Source organism: Sapajus apella, unplaced genomic scaffold (genome assembly GCF_009761245.1).
Source record: "Sapajus apella isolate SASKATOON/1434 unplaced genomic scaffold, GSC_monkey_1.0 scaffold30, whole genome shotgun sequence".
Classification (NCBI taxonomy): Eukaryota; Metazoa; Chordata; class Mammalia; order Primates; family Cebidae; genus Sapajus; species Sapajus apella.
This window is the reverse complement of record NW_022436970.1, coordinates 13,040,604-13,068,464: the sequence shown is the minus strand read 5'-3', so window position 1 is coordinate 13,068,464 and position 27,861 is coordinate 13,040,604. Positions and strand designations below refer to the sequence as shown.

At 34.5% G+C, this 27,861-nt stretch overlaps 1 long non-coding RNA gene across 1 annotated transcript; it reads left to right on the top strand.

Annotated features, from left to right (window-relative positions):
* Positions 1 to 151: 151 nt before the first annotated feature.
* Positions 152 to 27,861, top strand: LOC116561778. Its single transcript, XR_004273601.1, has 3 exons — positions 152 to 8,381; positions 10,538 to 10,540; positions 27,847 to 27,861. It is a non-coding gene; the product is annotated as an uncharacterized LOC116561778 (long non-coding RNA).

Genomic DNA, 27,861 nt, shown 5'->3' with positions numbered 1-27,861 from the left:
GCTGGAGTGCAGTGGCATATTATCAGCTGATTGCAACCTCTGCCTCCTGGGTTCAGGCAATTCTCATGCCCCAGCCTCTTGACTAGCTGGAATTACAGGAGTCTGCCATCATGCCCAGCTAATATTTTTGTATTTTTAGTAGAGATGGGGTTTTGCCATATTGGTCAGGCTGGTCTTGAACTCCTGACCTCAGGTACTCCACCCCCTCATACTCCCAAAGTGCTTGGATTGCATGCATGAGCCACCCTGCCTGGCCACAAGTGCCATTTGCATAATATTAAGCATAACTGTGTTCATACCTTCATTTGATAGATATATATTTGTGATTGTCTACATTGTAATTATTGTATTTTTTCCATTTCAGTTTTTTCCACTTAAGTGTAAATAAAGCTCAGCATATTTTAGAACATTACATTTACCCCATAGGCTATGATGGAAGAAATAGAAACCAGTTGCAGGAAGTGCATTCAAATTACATATAAATGTGTATCTATATATTATTACCTTAACACCATACATAACAGAGGATTATATCAATATAAAATTATTAAATCTACCTAGATCAATCTTTTCTGTTAATTCACAGGATATTCACACATTTTTGGGGTTGTGCTTTTGGTTGGTGCTTTTTAAGTTTGGTTGCTTGCTTTTTCTTGGCTTATATACTGGGACCCAGGAGCAAATTCCGGAGCCTCCAGTCAGAAACTCAGCCTTTCAGTGAGGAAAGTGGGAGTGTGCACTTCTGAAGTAGGACTGAGTGTCATAGTGCTGTGATAGTGAGGCACATACCCTCAATGGAGAGTAAGTCCTTGTGTGTGGTTGATTGTTTATTTTGGATATTGCTGCCGCATCCTTGCATTAGTTGTCTGTAAGCAGTTATAAACCACTATTGTGTTGATTCTTGCATATATGAGCTTTATTGTCCCTCTTTGTTGAATTTTTGGTATTTGGATGTGCAAAATAGTTTCATATGTTGTCAATGAAAAGATGCATTTACCCTGGTTGGGAAGTTGGAAGCCCTCCCCTGTGATATCCATAAGTTGTTTTGGCCGGAGCAGCTGGGATTTAGATTTAGAATTCATATACTCACACATTCTACAAAATGTTATGAAGCATATTTAATATGAAAGATAGTAATAAAATGAGCATGAGTGTACACACTAACCTCACTAAGAAATATGCAGTTAATATGAGTAGTTAAGCCCTCCATCTGACCTTCCATTTTCACATCCTCTGCTCCCATGAACCCTCCCAGAGGTTACTTCTGTCCTGGATTTTGTGTTTCTCATTTCCTTCTTCTTTATAGCTCCACCATATATAAGTCTATTATTATCAACATACAGTATGATTTTGCATGTTTGTGAACTTTATTTAAATACTGTCTCTGTTAGGGTTCTCCAGAAGGACAGAACCAATAAGACAAAGTTGTTAGGGAGAATTGGCTTACAGGATTACAAGGGGACATTCCACAGTAGGCCATGTGCCAGCTGGGGAAAGAGAAGCTGGTAGCCTTGCTCAGTCCAAATCTAAAACCCTCAAAACCAGGGAAGCCAACAGTGCAGCTCTCAATCTGAGACTGAAGGCTGGAGAACCCCTGACAGGCTGCTGGTTCAAGTCCAAAGGCTGAAGAACCTGGAGTCTAATGTCCAAGGTCAAAAGAAGAGGAAGCCAAGTATGTGGCATGGCAGGGAGAGAAAGAGAACAAGCCAACTCAGCAAGCAGTTTGTCTATCCCAGTTCTTCTGCCTGCTTTGTTCTATCCTTGCTGGCACCATGTTGGATGGTGTCCACCCCCGCATTGAAGGTGGGTTTTCCCCTCCTAGTCCACTGCCTCAAACGCCAATCTCCTCTGACAGCACCCTCACAGACACACGCAAGAACAATGCTTCATCAGCCATCTAGGAATCCTTCAATCTAGTCAGGTTGACATCTAATATTAACTGTCACATTAACATATTGTGTATATTAGTATCTATCTTGCTTTTATTTTTTGCTCAAAATATTATCTAATGTATCTGATATTTGTAGGTGGAGATCACATATTTTCACCAAGGTAGTGATTCATTATATGAATATGCCATTGTAGGAACATGCCATACCTTATTTATCTTTTAGCTGCTTGATAGATTTTAGGGATATTTCTGATTTTTGCAAATTCAAGCAACTTTCTGTTAAAATTCTTAAGTATGTTCCATACTGTGCAAGAATTTAGTTTTTCTGTTACTTTGTTTGTGCTAAGAGCCTTCTCTCACAGCTACTCAGTCTTCTTTTTTAATATATATATATTTAAAATATATATATATATATATATATATAGCCGAAAGGTTCTGGATTCATATGATATGTACATCCTCAACTATTCTAGACAATGCCAAATTATTTTCCAAATTATATAAGTTAACACTGTAATATAGAAGAGTTTCTGTTGTTCTAGATTTTCTTCTGCACTTGACATTTACAGGATTTTTAATATTCTCCTGTCTGGTGGGATAAAAGGATGTCAAATTATGGTTTTCATTTACATTCCTCTGATTAGTAATGACTTAGAACTTATACACACAAGTGTGTGTTGCACATGTACACATATACCCACCCACCCATCCAAACCCACACACCCACCCAAATTCACACACACAGTCTTTATTTTTGCCTTGTGTGTTTCTTTTCTGGAGTGAAACTGGGGTCATTTCTTTTACCCCTTTTTTTATTCAGTTATTTTTTTATTGACTCACTGAAGTTTACTATACCGTATATTATGAATACTAATCCTATTTTGGTTATATGTATTGTGACTAACTTTTTGGCTTATATTTTCTTGATTTTTGCAGAGTGACCTTTATGATAGCTTTAGATATACAGATGTTCTTAATTTGAAAGTAATCAAATATGTCAGTTTTCCTTTATTATTTATACTGTTTTTGCATCTTACTAAAAAATTTTCCCCAAGATGTTGGCCCTAAAAATCTTTTCCTATATTTTTCTCCTAAGCACTTTTTAAACTTACTTATTGCTGCCTAACAATATTATCAGAAACCTAGTGGCTTGAAACAACATATTTTAAATATCTCACAGTTTCTATGGGTCAGGGATCAATCATGACTTAATTGGGTACTCTGGCTTATGGTCTTTCACAAGGCTGCAATTAAGTTGTTGGCTAGGGCCGCAGTGTCACCTGAGACTCAACTGGGGAAGCATATGCTTCCAAGCTTACATGATTGTCAGCAGGATTCAGTATCTTATAGATTGTTGGACCTAAAGCTTCAGTACTTTTCTCGTTGTTGCCTGGGGTCCGCCTTTAGTAGCTTACCATATGGACCTCTCAGTATAGCAGCTTGCTCCCTTAAAGCCAGGAAGAGAGTCAATAGAGAAACTCTGCCTACAATGTAGCCTAAATTATGAAAGTGACACGCCATCATCTTTGCAGCATTCTATTGGTTGAAAGCAAGTCACAGGTCCCACCTATATGCAGAAGGAATGAGCTACTTAAGGGCATTAATACCAGGAGATGGGATAATTTTGGGGGTCATATTACAGTCCATCTGCCACAGATTTTGTCTTTCATATATAAGTATTTAATCTACTTTATATTAATTATTGTGTCTATTCTGACTTTTTTCCTGTATGAATAACCTATTGTCCTTAATTGAAAAAATTGAATAATCTTTTTTTTTTTTCCCCACTAATCTTCAGTGCCATCTCTACCAAATATCATGTCTCTGTAATTTGTAGGAGTCCTTTTTGGACTTTCTCTTCTATTCTGCTGGCAAATTTGATTACATCAATGATGATATCCCACTGTCTTTATTACTGTAGTCTTGTTAGCCTTGAAATCTGGCAAGATGAGTGTTTATTTTCTTTCTCATTGTTGTCTTGGATTTTCTTAAGCCTTCGTTCATCCATATGCATTTTATAATTAGTTTTCACAGTTCCTCAAAACAAAATAACAATGCATTTTAATTTTAAGTGCATTGTATGAGTTTTGGGAGAGTTGATGTCTTTAATGGGCGTGGCATGCGTCTCCTTTAATTTAATACTTGGTAATTTTTTAGTAGATTTAAGTCAAAGCACTTTATATATTGTTATTACTGTGAATTATGTTTATTTTTAGTTATATGTTGTAATTCTTGCTAGTATATAGAAAATGCAGTTTATTTTTGTGTATTTATATTGTATCAGGGACCTTATTAAATCTACTTATTAATTCAACAATTTGCCTGTAAACTCTTTGGAGATATTTATGTATATGATTTGGTACCGTGTAATTACTGAGAATTATATTTCCCTCTTTCTGATTTTATAACTTTTTAATATTCTTACATTTGTTAGGACCCCCTATGAAATACTGAATAGATATGATAATATTTGTAATGGGTAGTCTTGTACTATTTATAATGTTAATAGAGTGCTTCTAACATTTCACTGCTTTTCAAAATGGATGTTGTGTGTATTTCATAGGTTTACCTGATCAGGATGTGATATTTCCTTCTATTCCTAGTTTGATATGTGACATTTTATCCTGAATGCATGATGAAATTTATTGAATGTTTTTGCCTAATCTTATGAAGATTCTCATGTGTTTCTTGCCTTTATCAGTTAATGTAATACATTATGTAAAACTCTTTCCTTATTTGAGATTCAATCGAAATTTGTTTGCTATGATAAAATGAGCCTGGGAATGATTCATTTTATTTGCGTAGTTTGCTGAATTTTCTCTGTTAATAATTCGTTTAAGATGTTTACATCAGCAATTATAATTGTGATTTGCCTGTAATCGTCTTTTCTCATATTGTACTTGCCTAATTTTGAAGTCCACATTATACTTGTCACATAAAATAAGTTGGAAATCTTCCATTTTTATGTTCTTTAGAAGAATTTGCATAAGATTAAAATGATTTAATACTAGAATGTTCATTAGAACCTATTGGTAAAGTCATCTGACCATTGTATTTTGTTTGAGGGAAGATTTTTAACTATGTATAAAATTGTATTTTGTGCTTATAGGCTTATTCTGTTTAGCTCACATAGTTATTTTGTAAGTCTGTTTTGGCAATCTGTAGTTTGAAGAATTTGTCTTTTTGGGTCTCATTTGGCTATGCAGGCTGCATTATGTGGCGTGACCTTGATGGCCTGGGCTCAAGCCCTCTCCCACCTCACCCTCCCAAATAGCTGGAACTGCTGGTGCATACCACCAGACCTTGCTAATATTTTTTCTTTTTTTTATAGAGATGAGATCTTGCTTTATTGCCCAGTCTATGTCCTTTTCTTTTTCACATTTATTGACCTAAATTTACTCAAAATGCATTCTGTTGCCTCTTTAACTCTTCACCCCCTACATATATTTTTCTATCTTTAGTATTGAGCACGTGTGCCTTATTTTCTTTTATTACTTAATTGGAGTTTGCCTTTTATATAAGTCTTTTTGAAGATTAACTTTTAGTATTTGTTTGTTTCTAACTTCTATTTTATGTACGTTTGCTGTTGCATTAACTTTGGCTCCTGATTTTACCTATTTCCTTCATTCTATTTTTTTTCTAATTTTCTTTTGATGTTGTGTTTTGTATCTTCTTTAATTAGATATATGATCCATTCTTTTGGTCAGTGTCCTGCTGCCAAAATCCACCAGGAATAAGCTGGGTTTATTGCGTATTCCAGTGAGAGAGATTTAAGAAGTGTGGCTTTTCTCTGGATTAGCTTCTCTCAAAAAGTAGGAATAGTTGGGTATCTGAATAAATCTTACATAGCAGAGGTGAGTACAGAGAGGCTAAAACTATAATTGATGAAAAAGTACCCTTTGCGTATATTAACTTGGAGACAGGAATGTGCACTATTTTGTGGTTTAGCAAATGTTTATACTTTTCCTGTATTCAAACGTGATTATGAAGTAGTGTTATCTTTTTCTTGATCCACTGTGGGAACAGAGTCGCTTTGTTCGGTGAAATATTCATGGTTACCAGGAGGATATTAGGCCTGGCTGATGATAACAGGCCAGCTCCTCAATGTCAGGAGCTATTGTTTTTCCATTTGCATTTTAAAATTTTTATCATTTTTACTATACTAATTTAAGGCTATTAATTTATCTTTTGAACCATATTGCTTATATTCCACATATTTTGATATGTAGTTTATCCATTAACCTTTCTGTTTTCTGAATTCCAGTGAAAATCATGGTTGAGTTATTCTTAAATTTATATAGTGCTATTTATCTTTTGTTATTATTTTTATCTTAAGTATGTTGGAACTTTGTTTAGTATTAGTTTGACATGTAAATTTTCATTTTGATATTATCAAACATTTTGTGGTCTGATGTTTTTAATATACATACTGTAAATAGATAACAGAATTTTTACTCACATTCTAACAATCATTGTCTTTTATCTAAAGTGTTTATATCCATGTGATTATTGATATTCATGGATTTATTTATATCTGTAATTAGTATGTACTTTCTGTCTATGCCTTTTAACTATTAATATATTCCTTTTTAATTTACTTCTTTCTTGAATTATTTGAGATGATTAATGCTTCCCTTCCTTTTATTAAAAGCAATGCATCCTATTCATTTATACATCCAATATTTATGTATATTTATTTCTATGTTTATGTTTTTTTTTCTGTAACCATCATACTGTTCAAGCCTTTTTTCTGTGCTCATTTTTTTCTGCCTTAGGTGTATCTTTAATATTTTCTCAATTTTTGTTTGCCTAAAATATGTCTTTGTATGACATTCATTCTTGCAAGGTAAGTTGGCTGTACATACAGTCCTAGGTTTACAGCGCTTTTAATATACTATTCAACTTACCTCTTTTTACTACTTCCGTTTTTTCAGTGAAATAGGAAGCAGAACAGTAGATGAGAAAAAAGATGGGGGAAGAGGTCTTGGAGGCTGAGAAGAGAAAAGGAGGTATACAATAGGCATAGTCATTTAGGAGAGCGAGAGAGTGAAGGGGATGAAGAGTGGAAATTTTGTACCATTGCTAGACAGCTCTAATGGCCTTCTTGAAAGTAATGGCTGTTCACTTAATGTAAGAAACCTGGTTTACCTCAGCTCTGTTCAGCTAGCTAGATTGGCCAGATTGTGTTTTTCCCAGGAGTGAGCGAGATGACAGAAGAAAAAAAAAATTAGAGATAATGTTGCATGCAAGGGACTGATTATAGAGGGTAAAGTGACTTATGAGAATGAGGCTTAGGAAACACTGTAAAAGGGATTTTAGATTCTGGTGGCATCCAAGACTGTTGGATAGGAGGTACTCGCTGGTAAGATTAACTGAATAAATCAGTTATTGTTATTTTCAAAATTGCCTCATGAGCAGAGAAGGCTAGGAGAGCTCAAATCATCATTGCTGCATTCCAGGAAGTTGGAAGGAAGAAGAGAAGAGCAACATCCCAGATGACTTTCTCTTCTGAAAAGAGCCTTTCAACCAACAACTTCCACTTTCTTAAGGTATAATTTTGTAGGAAAGAATTTCTGGAATTACTTGAGTTGTTAAAAACATCAAAGCAGACATCTCCTCAGATTTCCATGGCCTGGAGGAGACGGTAAAATGGGTTACCAGCATCTGCATTTTTTAAATGCTCACCCTCCAAGGGATTCCACTATGTAGTGGAGGGAAATCCACTGCATTAGGCAGGTGAATAGTCCAATCAATTACAGTTGTTTCTTGTTTTCTGCAGTACTTATGTCATATAACATTGTTGCAAACACTGAATTAGTGAACAATACCTTATTGCTCCTGGGGAAATACAGTGTTAGGGTCCTAGAAGCCTTTGGTAACTGAATTTTTGTCAATCAGTCAATAACCTTGGTTCATGAATGTTTCTGTTTAAAGACACCTTATATAATAAATATTGTTGATTGCTCTTCTACATTGAACTCACAGCCAACAGTGCTGTAACTCATACCTATATGAAGTTTATCTAACACTTGTATTTTCTTTGTAAGGCATATCACACACAGCCTTCTTGAGCCTAGGAACACTAGACAGCCCTGCAGGTCTACACTTTGGGGCCAATTTAGACAGCAAACTCACTAACAAAATCACACAGAAAAGTGTGAAAAACATGGCATTAAATAAACCCTGAAAAGTACACTTGTTTATAGCATGAAAGTGGAAACAAGCAGGCAAATTACTACCTTGTTCACCCTCAGCTGGGAATGTGCTCTCCCTTCAGGTAACTTAAATTTTTTGCCACTCTGCATATATCTGCAAATGACCATTGACAGTGATTATTGATTTTTGAGGTAACATAAATATTAGCAAGAAGACAAATTTACAAATGCAAACCTGCACACCGTAAGGATCAACTATTTCTGAAGTTCTTTCCTCTCCGTATCTGATAGCCCTGGTTTTCCAGAGGTCTCTGCTTGAACAACAGCTCCCACCTGTGCTCTCTCTGTCCCACTTTAACAAGAATTCTGTCTCTTTCAACCATTTGCAAAAAGTTTTGCTTTAATCTTATCCTTTCACCCATTTTCAGCTTTTTTGAAGTAATATTCTTTGCTCTCATTATAGTATAGTATTGTGGAAGGAAAACATCTAGGAAAGTCATTTTTGTATTAAAAAATAGTTATGTTTTGAAAAATGTCTTTAAAAATAAAGAGAAATATGAGGGGCGCCCCAAAAACCCTCTCTGAGAAATATCTACTAGCATTTTTCTGAATGTCCTTTCACTTTTAAGGTTTAGAAAGGTACATGAATAAATAAAGAGCTCTGGATTGGGATTAAAAGTATAATCTACATTTCAATAATAAGGTAAATATAGATCCAGTAATATTAATTCTCATATAACTCTTGAGCTAATTGCTAATTTATTTGGGTATATTTAAAATTTATTCTTCACAATAGCTTTCTAAAGTACTTTATAGTTTCTCCAATAATTAATGGGTGAAACATTGTGCATATTAAGAACTAATCTTATTTTTCTCATGTGCCCTAAAATATATTTCAAGTGGATTTATGGCTTAAATGTAATCACAGGCATTTCAAATTACTATGAGGAAATAATTGCTTGTGTAATGTTGAGGGTAAAAGAGGTAGAACTAACTAATCATTAGACAAAGCCAGGAACCGTGTAAAAAAATACTGAAATGTTTACATACATATTTTTATATCTTCTCTATATACAAAAAACAATAACTAACAGCACTAAAAAAGAGCACCAAATTAGAAAACATGATTGTACTATAAACTGGTAAACATTTAATATTTTTAATATAGAAAATGTTTTATAAATCTTTAAGTAAAAGAGAAAATTTTCAACTTAAAAGAGAAATCAAAGTGATAAAATATGTTTAAAACAATCTGTTTTACCAGTTCAGGTATGCGTACTCTTACTTTTCTTCCATTTTATAATTATTTCTACTTAATGTCTTCCTCCTACTACTTACTAAATGGAGGAAAAACACATACAGGAGAGAAAAAAAAAAAAAGTCTAAAATTTCTTGGAAATTAATCAGAAGTTTTCAGGACTAATTCCAAACAAAATGAAGAACGACATGAAATCCATGTGGGCAAAACTTTCACTGCTTCTCACTGGTATAAAGTATCACTATAGAGGACTGGTTCTGCTCACCTAAACAAATGACAATTGTGTGTGAGGGCCAAAATTGCATGCTTATACCATTTCGTGCAGTTTACATTGGTGGTTCATACAAAAGGCCAGTTCATTTTAGTTCACCTTGTTTGCTTAGTTCGCTGTTTTTTAAAAGGGCAACCTAGTGGATCATTGTTAGTAGAGCTAGAAGAGCTGCCTGCATTAGGTACATATTACACAGAAATCAGCCATCTTCCCATACCCTTAACTCCTAAAAAAAATTAGGAACTTCTATTGAACTTAAATTATCAGCCTAAAATTTCCTCTCAAGGTAATTTTATTTTAGGTGTTTTCTTGTTCTTTCCTACACATAGACTTGTTTTGGGGTCATGCTTTCCAATTTTCAAGGCCCCTCTACATTCAAATTCTGGAAAAAAAAAAAAGGGGGGGTGGGAATGGGATTGGTTAAAAGTCACTTCAGTTTCAAAAATGTCCTGGGCTTCTTCAGTGATTAGTGGTCATCACAGAGACAAGCTTGGCATCTCAAGCCATAGGTGAGGGATTCATTTTTCTCAACCCACAAAACATATCTTCTCTCAAGCCAAGGGGCCCAACTTAAGTTAAAACTAAGGTGACATTAAGGCTATGTCTCTTTTGTTTGTTTCTTGGTTTAGACAGTAAGGGAGAAGTAACATGGCCAAAAGTCAAAAATAAGCACTTAACACTAAACTTAGAAAAATCATTGTTGTTTATTTGTTTGTATTTTAAGTATTGTGAAAGAGAAAATGTAGTATATCAAAATGTAGGTTGTCAGGTATTGTCATTCTTGATTTCATATTCTATGTTTTGTATGGAATTATTCTACTATCCTAGCTTTCCATTTAGGATGATGGCAATTACCATGGAAATGATGGGAGTGAGTACTCTTCAAGTACATCCTGTTTACTTCTGAGTGCTCCATTTCAGATGCTTTTAAGAAGGGCACACTGTGACAGATCTACACATAGCCAGTGCTGACTGCTCTTAGGCACTTACATTTTCTGTTTTCTTCAGGAAGTAGAGCATGCCCACATGTCTAGTTCCTTGAATAGTTCACTAGAAGAGGGGCATTCTTTTTCATTGTGATATTTACTTTAAATCTCGCTCAGTGGAAGTGATGGTGTTTAGGATTTGGATTTCAAAACCCTAAGAAAGTTTCCTTAACTCGCTCACTCTCTCTTTCTCTTTCTCTTTCTCTTTCTCTTTCTCTTTCTCTTTCTTTCTCTTTCTCTTTCCTTTTCTTTTCTTTCTTTCCTTCTTTTTTTTGAAGGCTGGATTTTTTATTTATTTTTTTTATTATTATATTTTAAGTTCTAGGATACATGAGCAGAACATGCAGGTTTGTTACATAGGTATACATGTGTCATGGTGGTTTGCTGCACCCATCAACCCCTCATCTACATTGGGTATTTCTCCAAATGCTATCCCTCTTCTAGCCCCTCCCCCCTCAACAGGCCCCAGTGTGTGATGTTCCCCTTCCTGTGGCTATGTGTTCTCATTGTTCAACTCCCACTTATGAGTGAGAACATACAGTGTTTGGTTTTCTGTTCCAGTGTTAGTTTGCTGAGAATGATGGTTTCCAGCTTCATCCATGTCACTGCAAAGGACATGAACTCATCCATTTTTTTATTGCTGCATAGTATTCCATGGTGGATATGTGCCAAATTTTCTTTTTCCAGTCTATCGTTGATGGGCATTTGGGTTGGTTCCAAGTCTTTGCTATTGTCAATAGTGCTGCAGTAAACATATGTGTGCATGTGTCTTTATAGTAGAATGATTTATAATTCTTTGGGTATATACCCAGTAAAGGGTTTGCTGGCTCAAAGGGTGTTTCTGGTTCTAGATCCTTGTAGAATCGCCACACTGTCTTTCACAGTGGTTGAACTAATTTACACTCCCACCAACAGTGTAAAATCATTCCTGTTTCTCCACGTCCTTTCTAGCATCTGTTGTTTTCTGACCTTTTAATGATCGTCATTCTAATAGGCACTGGCGTGAGATGGCATCTCATTGTGGTTTTGATTTGTGTTTCCTTAACTTTCTAATAGGTTTGCAGGGAGTAATATAGTGAAGAACCAAGAAAAAATCCAAACATAGTTATTTCACAAGACATTCACTATTTTCTTCATTTTACACATCCATTTACCTCTAAATCAAAGAAAGGTAAAAGAGAGGAAGAATAAAATGGACACATTCTCAGCTAGCTTCTGGGTTGTTAGTAAATTTGCCTCATTAGTAAATCCAAGCATTTTACAGCCAGAAATAGAAATAGTATTAGCAAATCATTAGTATTATAGGTATTATAGCTGATGGGTTAAACCAGCACTGGAATGCTGTCACTCAAGAGGAATAGCTAACATGGAAAAAGTTATAAGTAAGATATAAATTCTGAGAAAACTAATATTTAAGGGGAAGGCAGAAGTTTAAAAAGGTAATTGAGGAGAAGCAATGCTTTAATTGCATCCTATACATTTTGATATGTGATATTTTCACTGTTCAGATTATGTTCTATTTTTATTATTTTTATGCATGCTTTAGATTTATCACTCTTAATTTCCAAAACATAGAGATTAGTAGTTATGTTTTTTGATAGCACTGTGATAAAAATATTGTATATTATTTTAATACATGGAGATTTTTTGAAACTGACTTTATGGTTCTGCATATGGTCAATAATTGGAAATTATTTATGTGTCCTTGCAAACAAAGTGCATTCTGAAATGTTTGGGCATAGTGTTTTCTATATGTCCATTAGGAGATCACATTATTTAAATTGTATAAGTCATCAACAACACATTGGTGGGTGTGCGTACACACAGTTTTTTCTAACTTGGAGAGATGCTTTAAAATCTCCTATTAAGATGGCTTTGTTTCCTAGTAGTTGTGTCAATTTTTGCTCTATGTATATTTCTGCTATTATATTTACTTCTCATTGATGTAGTCTAAATACCTATGAGTAGAATGCCAGGGTTGTGTTATGTGTGTGTTGAATTTTTAATATTTATCTTTATTACTTTTAACCTAAAAGCACACATGAGGTGTTGTTAATCATAGGTAGAGATATTATATGTGTCACTACAAATAATAGGTGTTCTCCTCCCTTTGCCTTAGTCCTTACCCTTGGAACAATGTGATGAGAAGTAGGTCCATTGTCCTATACAAGTAGCTAGACAGCCTAATAGCTAGGGATAAAGAAAAAAATCATTTTTCTCTGCTTATAAAGGGGAAGGAGGCAGCTGCATTCCCACCCCTCTGAAAGGGACTCCTTCGTTTAGCCTTTCAGCATGCATGTATATGAATCTCTCTCACAGCCAGCTAGCCCCTTGTGACCCGGTTTTTATGACCTAGAGATGTGTCCAGATTCTTGGAGCCCATTCGCCTTTGATATGTGAATACCTAGGAAAGTAGCTGCTCTTATTTTTTCAGGTATCTTGGCCTCTTAACCTGGAACCTAGTACAACTGTAACCATTTTAATAAAATGAGAAGTTTGACTCTCTGATTGAGTCAGAACAACTAAGTAGACAAATGGCTACAGATCTAATTGAGATCTCTAATGGTTTGTGAAAATATTTCTAGGAGGTGAGAGCTTTTTACAGAAATGGTGAAAAATCTAGGAAAGTTTTATTTCCCTCTATGTAGTATGTTTATCTGTTTAAGAACCTGAAAAACAGTTTTCAAAAGTGTTTATACCATTTTACATTTCCACCAGCAGCACATGAGAGTTCTAGTTTCTCCAAATCCTTGCTGATACTTGATGGTAATCATTCTGTTAAATTTTACCATTCGAGTAGATATGGAGTTTGCTTGTTTTTGATTTTTTTTTAATGGAATCTTAGGTAATTGATTTTAAAACTATACTTTGCTAAAACAAGAATTTTCAATTAATTATTTTTAAGTACTGACTAGACTTTATCCAACAAATTTTTATATATCTTGTTTTTATTTCATTCCATTGAGTATATATTTATACATCCTATATGATGTATTATGCAACCGTAGGGTATTTACAGCTGTATGTTGTTTTAAAATATTCAGAGTTTTCTCTTCTGTCCTTCTGTTAATTTTATAATTTAATTTCTTTGTGGATAAGAAGATGCTTTGTGTGATTTCAATTACTGCAATTACTGAGCATTCTTTGATGCTCAGAATAGACCATATGGTACCATAAAAGTACCATAACATGATAAACGTACACAATCACTTAGAAAGGATGAATATACTGATATTTTTATGTATTATACTTTATAATTTTCAGTTAGGTCAAGCTAGGTGACAATATGCATATCGTTATTAATTTGCCTTCAACTAGGATAATTTCTTTAAAATTTCTGTAGTACAGGTCTGCTGTCAAGGTATTATTTGCCTCTCAGCCAAATAGATGCACTCTCTAGAAAGCACTTAGAATGAATATACTGATACTTATATGTGTAGCACTTTATAATTTTTGATAAGGTCAAGCTAGCCAACAATGTGTATATCATTATTAATTTTCCTTCAACAGGAAGATTTTATTTAAAATTTCTCTGGTACAGATCTGATGACAGGACATTATTTCCCTCTCACACTAATAGACACACTCTCTCATTGGAAAATATTTTCATTTTGTTTTAAATTTTTGAAAAATATTTTCACTGGAAATGGAAATCTTAGGTTGAAAATATTCTAACTTTTGAAATATTATTATACTGTCTTCTGGTTTTTATTGTTTTTGATGAAAGTCAGCAAACATTAATATTATTGTTCCCATGTACATAAAGTGTTCTTTTTTTCTTTCTACTTTGAAGATTTTCTTTTAACGTTTGAATTAACAATTTGATTATTATGCGTCTAGGTGTGGTTGTTTTTGTACTAGTTCTGCTGTTAGAACTCCCAGATTTGGGTTTGAATATACAGTGCAGAGTAAGCCCAATACTGGCACACGAGCGCATAGGAGCAGAGAAAAGTTTGTTCGATTTGGCCAAAGCGTGAGAGTGGGAGAGGCAAACTCTCAAGTCTGACCTGCTTTTGAACATAACTAGGGGCTTTTAAGAGTAAGGAAGTTGAGTGTGAGGTGAGAACCTTCTGTGATCAAAGCTGTTTGCCTCCCTCCTCAGACTGAACTTCTAGATGCCATCAAAGGTCTGTATGACCTAAGAATCATTGTTGTTTAAAAGAAAAACAATTTCATTAATCTTGCAGGCAACCCCTGGGGGCTTAGAATATAAAGTTAATCAATTATTAGTGACTACTCTCTACTGAAATAACTATGTACAAGTGATTATGCATGAAGGAAGAAAAGGACAAAGAGAAAACAAAAGGAAAGGAAACACCTTATGATTTTTATAATATAGGATCAGTTATACTAATTAAGATTGATGAATTTCTTAAATTTGTAAAATTGTGCCTTTCTCAACTTAGGGAAATTTTTGTCCATTAATTCTTCAAATATATTTTAACTTCATATTTTCCCTCCTTTTCTTCTAGAATGGTATTTATGTGATATTTAACCTTTTGTTTTGGAAGGTTAACTTGGCTAAACTCAAAGTGCAAACTGAGTCCCCTATTGTTGACAGCAGCCAAGATGTATTTTCAGTTATTTTAGCTTTGTCAGTACTGCTTGGAATCTGTTGCATGCAAGTGTAGTTTCTGGATCTGCCAGAGATTCAGTCAGAGTTTATGTGCAGAATTTGGTGCTACCCTTCTGTGGTTTTCTTTTCTCTGTGCTTTTCTGCATTTTTAAATTCAGTAGTAGCGCTGACATCTGTCTTCTCTTTCTGTAAGAGAGTCAGATTACAGGTTTCTGGCTATTTTAGCTGCTCGATGTTAAGCCAACTTGCTAAGAAGGCCACAAAGATTTTCAAAGATAAAATATTTCTCAAGTAGGATGATGAGGACACATTCTCTGTGTGTTGATTTTCCATTTGTATTTATTTGTATTTATTAATTTGTATATCTTTATACTAAAGAGTTTTCAATTTATTATACTATAGTAGATAGCAGACAATCTTCAAGAAGAAAGAACTTTAGAGTACGAAGGAATCTTTGTGATCACCTAGACTGCGTATGCAGAAAATTATATCTGTATAACATAAGTGACGTTTCTTACTGGCACATTGTTAATGACAAAATTAGTTTGGGAAAACCTCCTGAAAGTTCCCCTGAAGCTTACTATTAAACAAAAAGACATGAATATCTTAAATATTCTTGAATTTATTTTATTACATTATTTTATTTTAGACAACAAATCTGTGTTTAAAGTCTAGATATTTCTTGAACAGAAGGGCTTAGTACTGCAAAATGATAGACACTCATTGTGAATTGGAATACTGGAAATCTACAGTTTATAGGTAAACTTAGAAAAACAAGTTGAGTATTCTGTCAAAATTTATTCTCACTAGCAACAAACTTGAAAAAAAAAGTTTCTTTATCATTGGTTCTCAAGTTTCTTGAAACAACAGGATTGTCTTACTAGCAGTGCCCCCTGGATATTATTCATCAGTTTTTCATTTGACCACACTCCTGTAATACTTCAATAACCTTGAAATAAAACTCAGATCTCAAGATACACTTTTCTCTTCCAAACAGAAAAAACCTGCAGATAAAAGAAAACAAAAACTCCCAAAGACACTTTGGAAGGTTTTTGATATGCTAATGTAACTATCCACAGCTTTTAGAGACCATTCAGCGTAGAGACTCATACCCATTTCTACAGACTCCGGTTAAACAAGCATCCTTGAAATTACTGTCACTTTCAGTAAAGAACTGGGACACTTAATGCAAAAGAGGAGGATGGATCCCAGTTCTCAACATTCTTGTTTTCTAGTTCTTTTTTATCTTTCATAGAAATACATAATCCTCAAACTGAATAACAGAGGCTTCATGATGTGTGCTATCGCTCTTCAACATAGGTCATTATTGATCAAATTATATTTTGTTTGAATTGTCCATAAAGATATACCTTGGTTACTTGCTATTGGTGATTCTGATGTATCTCATGGTCACTGAAACTATCATCTTTATAAGGCATAGTATTTATGCAGTTTACTTTTCAGATAACGTTATAAGAGACTATTAAAACCAGATTGACCTTTTCTAACTCATTTTTTCTTAATGAAATAAATTGATTATGTACTATAAAATAAGAATTTTTGGAAAAATGAGTGTTTGAGAAAGCATTAGGGTAAAATTTTTCTAGCTAGAATTATCTAATTTGGAAATGTGTCCTCAACCTAAATATAGGATAAGGCTTTCTAACTATAACAAAATTTACATGCTTGGCATTCACTCCTGGTAAGGGACAAGTTAGCTACCATTGAATCAACTTCCCATAGATAGTAGCTATAAACTCTAGAGAAAATACAAAAATGAACAAACAACTACTGGAAGACACTGGGGAATGATCAGAAGTTAGCAGAAACTGGCAAGTAAACCACCATTGGCAAAGGGAATGATGGTAGTGATTTTCATATTTTCATCACTTCTAGCCTGAGGCCACCCCTTGCCTGAACCACACATGGAAGCAAAAATAATTAATAAAAATAAAAATAAATCTTCACTGGGAAGTGAAAGATGAAACAGGAAAAGGAGAGTACCTGAGATTGGAGGCACAAATTCTCTGCATTTGATCTGCTTAACTGGCAGGCTAACTACAAATGCTAAAGACAGAGTCTTAGTAGGCAATATAATAGAATAACAACAAAAACTTGGCCTGCTACTCAAGACCATAATTGCAATTTGAGAAAAACCCAGTAAAAGAAAATCTTGACATGTTTGACAGCATAAAACTTTAAGAAGAGAATAATTGAGTAGGAAAAAACACCGGAACAGAGTCAAGAGACATACGGAAAATGGAAGAATATATACCACTGTATCACTGATAAAGGGCTGATATCTTAATCATAGGAAACTCAATATGAGAGAAAAAGTCACAAAAAGCTCATGACAATGGATTAAAAAACATAGTCTACCAGAAACATACTTAAAACCTCTTTGAGCATATGGAAAGATGTTCAGCCTCTCTGATCATCAAAAGATACACATAAAAGCCATCATATTATCAAAATGGCAAAAATTAAGGTATATAATAATACACTGCTAACAAGTATATAAAGTACTCTGCTTGCAAGAGTATGTAGAAACAATAACTTTCTTACATATCTAGTAGGAATGCAAACTGGTAAATCTTTTTTTTTTTTTTTTTTAGATAGAGCCTCACTCTGTCGTCCAGGCTGGAGTACAGTGGCGCAATCTCAGCTCACTGCAACCTCCTCCTACCAAGTTCAAGCAATTCTCTGCCTCAGCCTCTCCAGTAGCTGGGATTACAGGTACCGGCCACCATCCCAGCTAATTTTTTGTAATTTTAGTAGAGACAGGGTTTCACCATGTTGGCCAGGCTAGTCTTGAACTCCTGACCTTGTGATCCACCCGCCTTGGACTCCCAAAGTGCTGGGATTACAGGCGTAAGACATTGCACCAGACTGGTAAAATCCTTAATGAGGGAAATTGGAAATATCTTTAAAAACAAAACTAGATATGTGTTAACCTTTCATCCACAGTATGTATGTATGTATGTGTGTGTGTATATATATATATTTTTTTTTTGTAAATGTTTCATACATTGATGTTTCATTTAATATCAAATATTTCATATTCTGTCTTCTATATTTTCTTATTTAAAAATAAAATCAAACCAATACCTATGCATAAATTTGGAGATAGAATTAAGTGAAGGAAAATAGCCCGCAAAATAAACTTCTAGTTGTGATTCTGCCTTCTCTTTATAACATGAGTAGCATTTATTTTTTTCAGCAGAATGATCACACTATATTTCTAATTGAGAAATTTCTTTTTTCTAAAACTTTATTTGAACATTGTTTCTACATACTTCTCTGTTTCCATGCAAACTCTTCTTTAGAGGTGATGTGGACTTTAGGTCTCTGGGAAAGGGCACCTGAGGATATTACTGGTCTTTGTGACAAATAAGTGTGGTCAGAATATTTGGTGGCTGTGTGTCAGGGGCTTGGGCCTCCCTGTTATGCAAATATATCACTCTGAGGCTCTCTACTTGAGGAAATGTTTGTTTCCATTTTTAATCATCCTGGAATGAGATGCTGAGGGTGGCTTCCCTTTGTTTTCCCACAGACCTTCGCTGTTGTCTTGTTAAAGTTCTGTCCAAAGTACCATTATGCTTTGAGGAATGAAGGAGCCCTGCTTGTGTTCCAGATGTAGTAGTCGTGTTCTCTGTCTGAACACAAAATAGGGCATATCAGTGGTCCACATGCCACAGAAAGTGTCCCTAGTACAGTGGCAGTGTCCCTAAAGTGGTCAGCTTTGGATGTAGCACTGAGACAGTCTGGTAAAGACACAGGTGAGAAAGGGGATGAGGGATGAAAGGAGAACATGTGAAATCACCATCAGGAATTTGAGGAATTTACCTGGACTAATTTAGGGCACTTAGATCACCATATCCAAATAAAGCCAATAATACGGATATTAAAATGGAGTGTAGTATTACTATTATTTTCGTTTTGGAAATGTGAAAATGGAGACATGAGGCACATTACTTGGAGTTGCCTACCGCATACTCCAAATTTAAAGCCTCATTGTAAAATGAAGTAAATGTCATATACTATTGTAATAGGGTGGGACGCAGAAGGGCCCAGCTCCCTCCCTGATTTGATGTGCTCAAGGTTCTTGGCCTCTCTTTGCCCCAAGAAGTGAGGGAAGGGGCCCTGGAGGTGCGGTGAGCTTACCATTCAAGTAAATATCGGACCCAAAGAGTTAGCAGAGAGCGAGTTATTAGGCAGAGAGAGAGAAAGAGACAGAAGGAGACAGAGCTCTCACGCTGCTGTGGGAGGGGAATCCGGAGGGGATATCCGCACTGGTAGAGAGAGTGACAGACAGCTACCATGCAGTTGTAGGAGGCGATCCCAGAGAGGGAAATCCGCACAGGTAAAGGGCAGGGGGATTTTAACCCAGAGTTAATCCCACCCCGTTCATGTTCTTGTTCAATGAGAGGAGTTCATTCAAACTGCCTCCTCTGGAGTGATTAATGGGCTCTGATCCCAGATTGGTTGCTTGGGCCCACAACAGCGCCCCTCCTCCCAGGGCTTTTGGCAGGCTTTCTGAACAAAGAAGCTCACCTGGAATTTCTACCTAGCCTGGGCACGGGAAAGTCAGACAAATAACTTTACATTTGAAGCCGCTATGGTCCCCAGGTGGGGGGTGTGGATGGAGGCATGGCGCTAGAAAATTCCTGCCTTTGAAACACAGGCAATTTTCCTTAACACAGTCCCTCACTATTCCATAATATAGACAGTTGCATTTTAATAGTAAGCTATTAATATGAAATCGTCATGAAACGATTTCTCTCAAAAGTTTTTAGTTAAACTTGAGAAGCTGAGAAATGAAGGATGCTTCTTGTGTGGCTTTCTATGCTGCCTGCTTCCTTTGCAAACTTAGACTCAAACTGCTGCCTACCTACGTGGAAAGTGCTTAGTGTTGTTTTGTTTTGTATTGTTTTGTTTCTTCACAGAAAAGGGAAGGCAAAAGGAAAAGAGAAAAGGGAAAGAAACACAGAGAAAAGAACAGACTAAGCTTCTCAGGAGTAAAGGCAGACAGACTTCAATCCCAACACCATGGAGAGTAGGGGAAACCAGCTTGGCCCAGAGATGTCACTCTCGCTCTCCTCTTGCTTGGACAGCTGCCAGTATCCAGAATCAGCCTGTCTTGTTGCCCACTGAGCTTCATGCTTGCAGACAAACACATCATCTGTGCCAAAAACCTTTCGCCCAGCTCTGACACCCGCTTTGAATCCCATGACTCTGCTCGATTGTATCACCGATGGTCCAGGACACAAAAAGCCCTCAAGGCCATTTGATTTAGGATTTGAACAATGGAGCGATGATCATGATCAGAAGAAAAATCCTTTATACTTGACAAAGACAGAAATAAAAATCCAGTTTGAAATTGACTTTTGAGACTGGAGAATAATGGGATGCTTCACCCATGTTACCTTCTATTTTGCAGTGTCTTTTTGTGTTAGAATTTTCAGGAGCCTCATCCACTAACCATAATGTATTTGCACATGCAATGAAAATCTCCAGATTTTTCTTTTTAAGGAACTACTCCAAAAAGCTTTCCTTTCCTTTGAAAGTATACCACTGAGTTTTGAAAAGTACCAGATTTTGCTTGAGTTCTGTAAAGTGTTGTCTGTGTTTCTACATAGCATGACAGATGGTCAAAACCACGTTTTCCCTTGATTTTGTGTCTATTGAGTTAGTTATTACTCCTAGCTTGCTGCCATCTACAAATCTTAAAAACATGCCCTTTATTTGTCTTCCTCCCAGTTATTAATTAAAATTTTAACAAGGCAGGGCTAACAGCCAACCCACTATAGAGCTTTGTTAAAGAACATTGTACTTTGCTGTTTGATGTTTATTAACATTCTTTGGCCACCTAGCTACAATATAACTCAATTTTCTGTGAAAAACTATTAATCATCCTATTTTTGCCTTGTCTTTGATATGAGATAAATTTTATAGCACTGTTTCTCATACCATCTGTTGTGAGGGATAGTTTGCTTTTTAATTTACAATTGTCAAAGACCTGTACTTTTGTAAAATACAATTAAAAACAAACATAAAAATAAAATTATTAGAAAAATGAAATAAAAGAAATGAAACTAATAATTTTATTATTAGATTTAACAGATCAAATATTTCAATACTCAAATGTACAATAAGAAAGGATTGCAAAAAATGCACACAGTTTTCATTAAAATCATTTTTATAGGTAATTTATATAAAAATATTATTACAGTTGCAACTTTCTTTTGTTCCACAACTATAATCAAACAAAGGTTATAAGTGAAGTAGCAACCCCAGTACTAAACTATATGTGCATTTGAATCAATCATGTGTATGTCAACGTAGTGATAAACTTGCTTTTTGGTTGTTAATTTATATAATCTAGGTTGGATAAATGACAGTGTCACTCAGGGGATAGTGTCGATCTTAAATGTTTATGTGTTGATTTCATAACACTTCAGTGGAGAAGCTAGTCTCAGATAGGCATGTTGCTTAGACTGGAAGAAAAGAATTTGAAGTAATTACAGTAAGCTGATGGAATTCACTTTTATCTATTATAAAGCAAGAGATTTTGTATTTTTTAAAATTTATCTTCAATCCTTCATCAATAATAATCTTCAGTAATCTAGGAAGAATAATACTACATCTAATCATTAACCTTATAAATCTAATTATATTTTAATAGAATGGATTTCATATTTTTCTGGTGTGGATCCCTGATAAGAAGCTAAAATTCAAAATATTCTGTTAAATTTGGAGGTGCTTGTTGATAATTTTTCACAGATGTATAATAAGATCCATTGAAGAGTGTGTGTATGTGTGTGTGTCTGTGTGTGTGTGTGTGTGTGTGTGAGTGTTTTCCAGGCATGAAAATAGTAAAATGATTTATAAAAGACATTAGACTTGCTGTTTATTTTGTGTATTTTAAAAGTTGGGGTCAAGTCAGTTTCTTATATTACAGAAAGTTCTTGCAGAATGCTCCATTCAGTAATTCAAACATTGTCAATAGAACTTTTTTAAAAACCAGAATATATACTGCATTTCAGCATGCTCTAAGAGTTGTTTATGATGAACCTCTGTATTAAAACATAATGAGAATAATCTAGGAAGAATAATACATATATTTATGTAGTATCAGAGTTTTACAATATCACCAAATAAACTGTTTAGTTCAATTGATTTCAGTTTTTCATTCATAGCAAGTGTTTCTGATGAGTGAAGCAGTCTGGTGATTCACAGTCTGATACAAACTTCTTTATCTGTGTAACAATTCAAGACTGTTTTCTTGTCATTAAAATCATGCCATCAGAACACATTCCTAAAAAATTTAAAATTCAAAACACAGACTTTGTGATGAAAACACAAACTTTCATAGTTTTATACAATTTAGAGCCAGTTGCATTTTTGACAATAATGAAGCTGTAAACACAAATTATTTATAACACCATCATTTTCATATAATAACAGATGAGCAAATAGTGACATTATTAATAATAAATAATAGAAAAACTATGCATTTGTAAAGTTCCAAGAAAAAATACTTAGCTAAATTTATGTGTACTATGAGCTGGTCTTCAGCATTATCTCCATTTCCTGAGTAGAGTAAGCTCTGATATCTTTGGCCATTTGTGTTTAATCAACTTGGTAAGTGAAAAAAGCAAATTCAAAAGGTTATATACTGTATTGTTCAATATACGTGGCCTTCTGAAAAAGACAATATTATAGGCTCAGAAAACACATCAGTATTTGCTGACACCTGGGAAATGGAAGGGGTGGGGATATTGACAGCAAAAGAACAAAAGCAAATTTAGAAATTGCAAGAAAAAAATGATACTGTCAAACACATATATGTTTGTTTTAGTAACCTGAGGTGCTAGATTATAAGAAGCAAGCAAACCACTAGTGCTCACATGTCAAAACTGAGTATTTGTTACTGTTAGATTTTAATTTACTACACATTTTATCAACTATTTTGTGTCAATATGTTTGTAGCCAGTATTATTGAAGTATAACTCACATACTGTTAAACTTACACTTTGTAATGTATAGTTCTGTAAGTCTTAATAAATTCATACAGTTTTGTAAATAGTGTTACCGTCAACATATAGAACAATTTCATGACCCTCCAAAATTTGCTTTTCTTCTTTTGTTGTCAATATCCCCACCCCTTCCATTTTCCAGGTGTCAGCAAATACTGATGTGTTTTCTGAGCCTATAATATTGTCTTTTTCAGAAGGCCACGTATATTGAACAATACAGTATATAAGCTTTTGAATTTGCTTTTTTCACTTACCATAATGATTTGAAATTCATTCATGATGTTTGTGTCAATACTACTTCTCACAACTGACTAGTATTCCATCGTATGGAAGAACTAGCATTCTACTGGTTGTAGGACATTTTGATTATTTTTGGGTTTGGTGAATGTGAATAGAAAAGATATAAACCTTCATCTACAGAACTTTCTGTGGACGAGAAAGTTTATTTTTCCTGTATGAATACCTGGGACTGAGATTTCTTGATTGTACTGTAAATATATGTTTAATAAATTTTCAGAACATTTTTTAAAGCAAATGTATGGTTTTGTTTTCCCACTACCAATGTATGAACTGTGTATAATTGTCAACACTTAGTATTGCCAATTTTATTTTTAATTTTAGTTTTGCCATTCTAATATCTGTATAGTGGAATCTTACTGAGGATCATGTTTGCATTTCTCTAATAACTAATGATCTTGAGCATATATTCATTTTTTTGCCATTTATGTATCTTCTTTGGCAAATGTTTGAAATATTTTGCTGTTGTTTATTTAGTTGATGTCTTAAAGTTTTGTTCGTTCTTTAAGTATCATGGATATAATTCTGTGTTCAAATATGCATTTTGAAAATATTGTGTTCCAGTCTATGGCTTTACTTTTTATTCTCTTATGCCTTTATAAAAGGAGATGCTTTTAGTTTAGATAATATGCAATTTATTTATTTAATTTAAGTTTACATTTAAGTATATGTTCTACTTTGTGTTAGGTTACATACATGATGTGAGGTTTGGGTTGAGGTATACGTGTGTGAGTTTGTGTGTGTGTGTGTGTGTGTGTGTGTGTGTATAAATAAATAAATATGAGTGTCTCATATTCCAATACTGTGTGTTGGAGATAGCTTTTTCTCCATTGAATTAACTTTGCACTTTGTCAAAAATGATTCACCATATGCATATGAGCTTATTTCTGCACTCTCTATTCTGTTATATTGATTTATATTGCTGCTTTCACTTATCCAACACTGTCTTGATTATTATAGCTTTAGAGTTAGTATTGAAATTATGAAGAGTTAATCCTTCAAGTTTATACTTTTTCAAAATTGTAGTTTCTTTGCCTTTCCAAATAAATTTTAAATTTCATGTGAATTTCTCGCAAAAAAAGTCCTGTTGTGATTTAGTTGAGATTGCATCATATTTTCAGATCAATTTAGGGAGAAATAGCATAATAACATTTCATTATAAATGGAAATAACTCCATTTACTTAGATGTTCTCTGATATCTTTCATTAGTGTTATAATTTTCAGCATTCTGACTCTGTACATATTTTTTAGATTTATGCTTAGTAGATTAATTATTTTTGATATTATAAATGGTACTTTTTAAATTGGCTTTGCTGTTATATAAAAATGGAGTTAAATATTTCTATTAACTTTGTGTCATGTGATTTTGCTAAACTCAATTATGAGTTATAATGGCTTTGTGGATTTTGTGGAAATTTCTACATAGCTAATTGTCATCTGTGAATAGTGAAATTTTCTTCTTTCTTTCCAAACATTATAAATTTTATTCCCTCCATTATGATGCCTGTACTATAGATAGGTTTGAAATTATTTCTTTTAAGGTGTATTTTTCTGATAAAGTCTTTATTTTTCCTTTGTTCTTGATATTTTCTCTGGGCATACTATTTTCAAGACAATGAGATGAATTGAATAAAGAAAGGTGAATGCTATATGGTTCGCGTTGAAATATTTCAGTTGAACCACTTGCGTAAACACACAGACTGTTGATTCTGTTTCTCTGACTATTCCTAACTAGAATCCACCTGAATATTACTATCAGGATATAGTGCTGATCTGAATGATTTTATATATATATATATATATATATATATATTTATGTTATTTTCTTGTTTTCCCCTCTTCTTTCATAGCAAAAATTCTCCAAAGAAAATAAGTCTTTTTGACAATTAAAACAATAAACTTTACACGTCATCGAAATATTAGAAAATATGTCTGCATAAATGAATAATTTAAAAATATATTTTCAATGAAATGGAGATAAACATGCTAACATCTTGGCATGTGTACTTCTAGAATTTTTTTTCTTTGTTTTTTAGATGGAGTTTCACTCTTGTTGCTTAGGCTGGAGTGCAGTGGCGCTATTTCAGCTCACTGCAACCTCCGTCTATCCGATGGAAGCGATTCTTCTGCCTCAGCCTTCCAAGTAGATGGGATTACAGGTATGCACCACCATGCCCTGCTAATTTTGTATTTTTTTATTTAATACTTTATTGTGTTTTAGGTTTGGGGGTACATGTGAAGAACATGCAGGATTGTTGCATAGGTACATACATGGCAATGTGGTTTGCTGCCTTCCTCCCCATCACCTATATCTGGCATTTCACCCTAGGTTATCCTTCCCCAACTCCCCACCCCTTACTGTCCCTCCCCTAGTTCCCCCCCACAGACCTCAGTGTGTGATGCTGCCCTACCTGTGTCCATGTGTTCTCGTTGTTCAACAGCTGCCTATGAATGAGAACATGCGCCGTTCGATTTTCTGTTCTTGTGTCAGTTTGCTGAGAATGCTGGTTAGAGATGGGGTTTCATCATGTTGGTCAAGCTGTCTTGGACACTGACCGCAGGTGATCCATCTGCCTTGGCCTCCCAAAGTGTTGGGATTACAAGTTGTGAGCCACTGCACCTGGCACTTATAGAACCTTATCTGTGAGTAATTACCCATACCTCCCCATAAAAGACAAATTTTAATATGCATTAGGTCACATAAAATATTTTTCATAATCTATTTATTTCACATAACAATATATAATGAACATCTTCTTCTGACACTAAAATATCTATATCAGCATTTAAATATGCAGAAGTATTTTTTACTTTTCAAGTCCTTGGTACTAAATAACTACTACTCACTCAGTTTCCCTTTCATAGCTTACAGAGAAAAGACTGTAGCAAATCATACCTTTCAGTAGGTACAGAACATAGAGAAATATTTTTGAATTTCATAATTATACTAAGATATAAATTACAAATCTTGGACATTGATAGACATCTACTCATATTAATTTGGCCAGTGTACTTATATAAGCAAAATAAGATAATATCTGGGAACACATTTCAAGCAAATTTCTACTTTATCAATAAATCGAAAATGTGATCACCATTCATTTGAAGTGAAGTACCACCACTTCAAACCATGCAAAGGAATGATTGTAAACTTATGATATTTAACTGTGACTTTAGTCAAATATGTTATATTTGGTTTTAAAATTTGGATAATGGTCTGTTCTTTAACATGCTAATCTGTCACCAGTCCATAGAAAACCTTTGTAAAATCTAGGAAAAGATGTCCTTTCTGGATGGATAAAGCCCTGAAATATGCCTGACTTGACAAGGTGACACTCCCTCCTCCGTATGGGGCAGGTACTGCCCCATGCCAACCCCAGTTTAGTAAATGTAACTCAGGCTGAATTTCTGCTCCTGTTCTCCTGTCAAAACTGTATGTGGTACCCTGACCAGCTGCAAATACTAATGAGAGATTCAAAGTAAAATTAGTATTCCTTACTATACTGTCTTACCAAATTCAAAAATGTAACTCTCTGCTAAGAAACATTATTTCAGTATTTCATATGCAGATATTTAGGTTGATTCTCCAACAAACGTGTCAAATTTTTCAGTCTGTCTCTGCACTTTAAGGAGATAATCTCCAGGGTGCAAGCTGTCACAGGCTGAGTCACTAATGTATTTTGACTTTATACTAGAAGAAACCGTTTCACATCTGGTATTAAAAAGTGTTTGTGTTTCTTGCTTCTTGTGACAGTTCTTGGCAGAGTTTGTTAAATCATAATGTTTATTTAAACATGTTTTAAAAGATGTGCCCAAATTGTTTTTATGTCCTTGTAGTTTAATCATAACATTATGTGCCACTGAAGACCAGAAGATACATGATTTATACAAATTATCCACAAATTGCTGGTTGGGTGTGATGGCTCACACCTGTAATCCCAGCACTCGGATGGGCCAAGACAGGAGGATTACTTGAGGCCAGGAGTTCAAGACTGGCTTGGGCAATATAGTGAAATCATATCTCTACAAAAAAAGAAAGAAAGAAAGAAAGAAAGAAAACTAGCCAGATGTAGTGGTGCATGCCTGTGGTCCAAGCTACTTGGGAGGTTGAGGTGGGAAGAGGTTGAGGCTGCAGTGAGCCATGATTCTGTCACTGCACTCCAGCCTAGGTAACAGAGTGAGACTCTGTATCAAAAATAAATAAATAAATACATACATTATTGCTACTTGAATATAAATCCTTTAATATCTGATGTACAATGAGGCTTGTATTTTTGGAACTCTCAATAAAATCATACCTAAAAATGATAGAAAATTTCTATTCATGAATAATTTTTAATTTAGACCAATGTTTGTCTGAATCAAAGCAGAGCTCTCCCTTCTGTGC